The 5,913-nt window shown below is 52.4% G+C and overlaps 1 protein-coding gene across 2 annotated transcripts in view; it reads left to right on the forward strand.

Annotated features, from left to right (window-relative positions):
* The first annotated feature begins 4,430 nt into the window (after window positions 1-4,430).
* ZNF436 (zinc finger protein 436) overlaps window positions 4,431-5,913 on the forward strand; it is an 11,762-nt gene continuing 10,279 nt past the window's right edge. The window contains exon 1 of one of the 2 annotated variants that reach the window (XM_006145153.3): window positions 4,431-4,946. The gene's annotated coding sequence lies outside the window, so the exon portion shown is untranslated. The remainder of the gene's footprint in view (window positions 4,947-5,913) is intronic. The other variant, XM_006145156.3, reaches the window with a different exon arrangement.

Here is a 5,913-nt window from a genome sequence, read left to right on the forward strand (position 1 = left end):
CCTCCATGGGGCATGGTCATGTCACAATCGCTTCTCCCCATTTTCCCTCCTTGCAGAAATCAAGGCAGGGGCCAACAGGTGGTGTGGAGGTTAAGGGTGCTGGACTCCCACATGGCCGACCGCAGTTTGAGTGCCAAACCCAGCAGCTTGCTTTCACTTTCTCTCTCTCTCTCTCTCTCTCTCTCGTCAAATTTAAATAAATAAATAAAGTTAAATAATTATTAAGGGGGGGGGAAGAATTCTAGGCACGCATGGACACACCCCCAGTATTCTACAAGCTGCCAGGTCCAAGACTGGAGTCATGCAGTCAGCCACGTGCGATTCAGTCACCTGACCACCATGCCACCTGCTTGGCCCATACCACAACCATCTTACCCACCCGCCCCTCTATCTTTTCCTGATACAGAGTACATATGCATTCATGCACACAAAAGAGAGACAGAGATAGAAAGTACCCTCAGGCCAGCAGGGAGTATGATGATTAAGGCACTGGACTCCCACATGGACTCCCACTCAAACACAGTTCGAGTCCCAGACCTGGCGGCTTGCTTTCTGACTTTCTCTCACTCACTCTCTGTCTCTCTTTGGTGAGCATGAGTACCTTATAGAAAAATTTAAAATAACAGTAATAATAAATAAAATTAGATAAATAATTCTTTATATAAAAAGAAAGAAAGAACCCTCAACAAGTATCTCATGTCGTGACCTTCTCTCCCTTGTCCTCTGGCTCCTCAGGATCTTGGACGCCTATGCACGAACACCTGGCATCTTTTCAGGCCAACCTAGGGATCTGAACCTGTGGGAAGCCACGTGACTTCAGGTTCTACAGTCCAGTAAGCTACAGACTGTGCTACCTAGTCTGGGCTTACCTTTTTCTTTTTATTTTCTGAGAGATTTTTTGCTATAGGGCGCATGTGCTCTCCAGAGAGACACAGAGACACAGCGAGACAGAAAGTGAGAAATCACCCCCAGGGACATGGCCATGCTACAATCCCTTCTCCTTCTTTCTCCTCTCAAGATTTTGGGCATGCATGCACACATGCCTGGCGTGAGCTTCAGCCTGCCAGTTCCGGGACTCAAACCACGATCATCCATGTGGGAGTCCAGCCCCTCAATCACTACGCCACCTGCTGGCCACTGGGCTTACCATTTTTTTTGGGGGGGGGAGAGGTTTTCGATATAGGGCGTGTGCGCTCGCCAGAGAGACAGAGAGAGACAGAGAGACAGAAAGCGAGAAATCACCCCCCAGGGGAGATGGTCATGCTGCAATCCCTTCTCCTCCATTCTCCTTTCAGGACTTTGGGCACGCACGCACACGCGCCCGGCATGAGTTTTAAGCCACCAGGACACGAACCGCGGTCGACTACGTGGGAGTCCAGCGACATAGCCTTTACGCCAACTGCTGGCCGCTGGGCTTACCATTTTTATGTTTGTAGTTCAGTAGGGTTAAATATATTAACGCTGTTGTGCAACCAGTCCAGAACTCCTCAGCTTGCAAAACTGAACCTTTACACCCATTCAATGACAGCTCATTTCCTCCTCCTCCTGGCCCTGGCAGCCACGCTTGTACTTTCTGTCTCTACGAATTTGTATTATTACAGTCTCTATGGATAGAAAAGCCAAGATTTTCTGAGACTCATTTGTTAGTAGGAGTCAGGTGTCTGATTCCAGTCCTGGACCTGGCAGCTTGCAAAACGTACTGGGGATATGTCCATGTGTGCCTGGATTTGAACCCAGGTGCCCGGTCATGTTCTGAGCCACTCTGAAATACGGCTTCAGCTCACAAGGCTTCTGTGCCTTGTCTCCTTCCCCCACCATAATGATGTCCGCCGACTGCCAAGGTCCACCTCTGCGCCGTTCTCAGTTAATCCTCACAGCCCTGCAGCCATTGTGAGGGGTGGTGTCCTATTTCTCAGCTCAGTGACTGGAACAGAATAGGGTTCAGGGAACATGGGCCTCTTTGTGTCTTTAAGTGGGTTAAACAGTACTAAATAAATTTGTTGTACATTTTTAATGCAATTGTCTACATATGTTGAAAATACGGTTCTTTGAGAAAACCAACTGAAATGCATGAGGTCACGAGTCCTCTCTAGGCCACCTCCCTGCTGCAGCCCCAATCTGCTCTTCTCACCCAGGCCAGCACCCGAGGGGGAACCCCCCAGCTGCATCTCATCGCTGGCTTTGCTGACCGACAGCAAAGGCAGAGATAAGCAGGCTGGCAGGCAAGGGGGCATAAGAGACGGTCCCTGCTCTGCTTCCTCCTCCTGCCACTCCACTCCCACAATCTTTCCTCCAGCCACAACCAATCCTGGTCATTCTGGATCACGCCTCAGTGCCTTCGCACATGCTGTTCTGGAGGACTGGAACGCTTTCCCTCCCACCTTCTCCACCTCCCAAACTCCTACAGTCTCTGTAAGGCAGCTCAGATGTCACCTCTTCTGGAGAGCCTCCTCCCTCCTTCCCAGCGAGGAGTCCGCCCCGTTCTGGGTGCAGACTAGCTCATCCCTTACTAAGCGCTTGGACTGCAATGACTGCCAGTTAGTGTGTCTTCTACATCCACAACTCCTTGTGTGGTGACAAGCCTTCATCACTGTTCCTAGCAGGGGTCAAGATGCCACTTGGGTTTTCTGAGATTTCTGGTGTATTTGAAAATGAAGAGATGACACGACAGGATTACAAACATCAAGACCTATCTTTAAATGTTTAAGAAATGAATGAAAATGTAATCATTTTCAGTGTTTCACATGCACAGTGGTCTCACAATAGGGCACAAATTTCAGGATACCCAAGGAGGGTCACTGATCAAATTAGTCAGCGGTTCCATCATAACGTGTAAACTGTAGAGACGACATCAGAAGCCTAAGTTGGGGACCCTGGCCATAGGGCTCCCCGGGCCTCTTTCCCCAGTGATAGGCTACACTACTGCCTCTGCACACAGTAGGTGCTCATTGTTTGCTGGCTGGTTGGAACAAACACAGCTTTCCAGGTTATTGAAAACTCACAAGATAGTATTCCTGAGAAACACTGAAGTCTCAAACAATGGGGCAGGAAGCCATGTCCTCCTTCTGTGACTCCAACCCTGAGAGTCCAGCTGAAGGCTGCAACAGGAAGCCCCTCAGCCACTGTCTTTCCTCCCTCTCCTCCCCACTCCCCCTAGGGGTTCCAAATGCAGTTATGCTTTCCATCCGCTCTCAGCCTCTCTTCTCCTCCACCCTCTGGAGGGTCCCAGGTGAAGAAAGAAAGCAGCACTTACTCACAGAAGGAGGCAAGCAGCCAAGCTGGGCTTGCCGAGTGCTCCTGCCCTGAGGCAGGCCTGAGGAATAAAAGAAAGCAAGAGGACAAAGAAAGGCTTAAAGCACTAGGCAAGGGAGGGCCGCCTAAGAAAGTCTACAAAGCAATCTGTCAGAGAGGGATGAAAAGGCAGCCCCGCTGGGCTGAGGGCTCAGGCCCTCCTCTCACCTTAGGCCCAGTTAGAAACCTGTGATTACTCAGTCAGAGCCTAAACTGATCCTTCCTCAGAGTTTGGATATTAACCCCTGACCCAGAGGCTTTCCTGAGCACGAGGCCTCAAGTCATCGGGTTTCTGGCAGCCCCAGGACCTCTGCTCTACTGGGCTCAACACACCAGTCCTTTGAACCGACCAAACCGGCCAATTCTGCCCAAATTCCCAGCAGAAACACAATGTGAGGATGAGATGGCCTACGATCCTCACGCTACAGAGCCGCTCTGAGTTCCTAGATTTTCTGAGCGCCTGAATACAGCTACAGGACTTTCTGGAAGTCTCCCCTGCCACCAAGGGCAAGATCAATGACAACAACAGCCATTATCTGAGCGCTCAATCTGTGCAGAGTGCTTTAGGTCAGCTCGGAGACCTCGCAACATCCTTCTGTATGATTATCCCATTTTACGGAAAAGGAACCTGGCCTGGAAGGATTCAGTGACTTTAAAGGATGCGGCCTGGATTCCAACCCAGGTCTCTCTGACCTTATGCCCAGTCTTTCCACTGGGGACTCTGCCTTTTGGGAACCCTCCAGGATTCCATCCTATATTGTGACCAGGTCAATTTCAGAGGGGGTCGCATGGCACAATTCTGTGGCATCTAAAGAATTCCTAGCCCCATATGCGGGAGTGGGAAGAGGAGTGGGAAAGTGGGCATTATAGCTGGGTAGGGTCCTGTTAGTTCTTCTTTTAAGACACTTGAGTAATTTAACCATAAATAACTGGGCACTGGGAACAGGACACTCACTAATAAAAGCATGGCCTAAAGTCATGTTTTTTTAAAAAAATAAGTCACTCAGTGGGTGAAAGTATCTGCAAAACAAAAGAAAAGCCCCTTTCCCAGCCCAGGCAGAGAAGTCTCCTGTACAGTTAGAGACTACAGGCTTCTGGGCACGTAGCCAAGGTTCTGGGGATATTTATAACTTGAAGAGGGTGGGAGTCACTAATAAGCTGCTATATTCTTTTTCCATCACTTCCCTCTCCAAGGCTACAGCAGGCTCGGAGCTCTTCCCCACGCAGAATGCCTGCTTTCCCTTGTGCTAGACTTCCATTGTCTAACTCCCTCATCCTGGCTGGGGAAAGGGAAGACTGCAAGTCCTTCCGCTCCTAGGCACTCTAGCTGAATGCAGTGTAGCTGCTGCTGGTGTTTCTTAGCCAGCTGCTGTGGTCTCAAGGATCTACTCCTGAGCGTGCAGGTTCTCTGAGTTGCCTGAGTCTGAGATCTTGAGAATCTGTGAGTCGCTGGGATCAGCCTACACCTCTGGGCTTTGACTGCAGTCTACGGATTTGAGAGCTACCTGTGGGTCAGAGATCCCGGGCATCTGCCAGTGATCTCTAGATCTTTGCAAGCCCAGAGGTCAGAGAAACCTGTCTGCAGCTCTGCGATCTGTTTGAGGCCTCTCGGATCTTGGAGCCAGCCAACTAGTGGATCTATTGCGGGCCAGGAGGTAAGTTTGTTTGTTCGTCCCCAACACGGGTTTTCGGCCTCCTACCTGCAGCCGGACAGGGACTTCTAACGTGCTGAGGGCCTGCCTGGCTCAGGCTCTCAGAGGCCCAGGGTCCCTTTGGTACGGGAGGCCACCAGGAACCCTTTCAGCCGACAAGCCCTGGAAGATGATAACCAGACCCTTCCTTACACGCCCAGTGCCCCAGCACGCTCCTGATTTCTCTCGGGGGTTTTCGCTTCCCTTCCGCTGGGCGCAATTCACCCCGCCTCTCAAGGGGCGCCCTCTTTAGAAGGACGCGGCCGGACGCCTCTACAGGGTTAACAGCGTGGGAGCTGGGACGCCTCGGGGCCCGGGCGCTGACTGCTCTCCAGAACCAGGCGGCGGCGCAAGGCTGACTGGGAGTTGTAGTCCGCGCGGAGGGTTGCCCTCGCCGCAGGCGCTGCTGGGAAATGTAGTGCGTGGGCGGGGCTCAAAGTTCCAGCGCGGCCTCGAGTCTCCCCGGGGGAGTGGGCGGCTGCTGCTTTCCTCTCTGGCCTGCGCTGTCAAGAGGAGGCTAATCCCAGAGGAGCTCAACACAGGCCACCGCCTGCATCGAGTCCAACACCGCAAATGCTATGATCCAACTCGAGACAAGCACGTAGGGACGTGAGGAGAAGCAGGGCAACCACCCTGGCTTGACAGAGCTGTGGTCTCCTAGAGAAGAAAGCGGGCGATACTCCGCCCTAGCTAGGGGCACGCGCTTCCTTCTTCGCCCTTTTGTTCTTTTCCCTCCTTTGCTCTTGGCCTCTGACTGGCCTTTGTACGCCGGGGCGGAACTCCAACTCCCGGCAGGCCCTCGCGGCAGGCGCAGGCGTGGTAGAGCGGCCGGGCCACGCTGCAAGGGGCGGGCCTAGTGGTCGGCACCTAATTGGCGGAGGGCTTCAGGAGCTTTGCTCGTTGATTGGCTGAGGCGGCTGCCGGGGGGGAC

Source organism: Tupaia chinensis, unplaced genomic scaffold (genome assembly GCF_000334495.1).
Source record: "Tupaia chinensis unplaced genomic scaffold, TupChi_1.0 Scaffold000146_1, whole genome shotgun sequence".
In the NCBI taxonomy this organism is placed as follows: domain Eukaryota; kingdom Metazoa; phylum Chordata; class Mammalia; order Scandentia; family Tupaiidae; genus Tupaia; species Tupaia belangeri.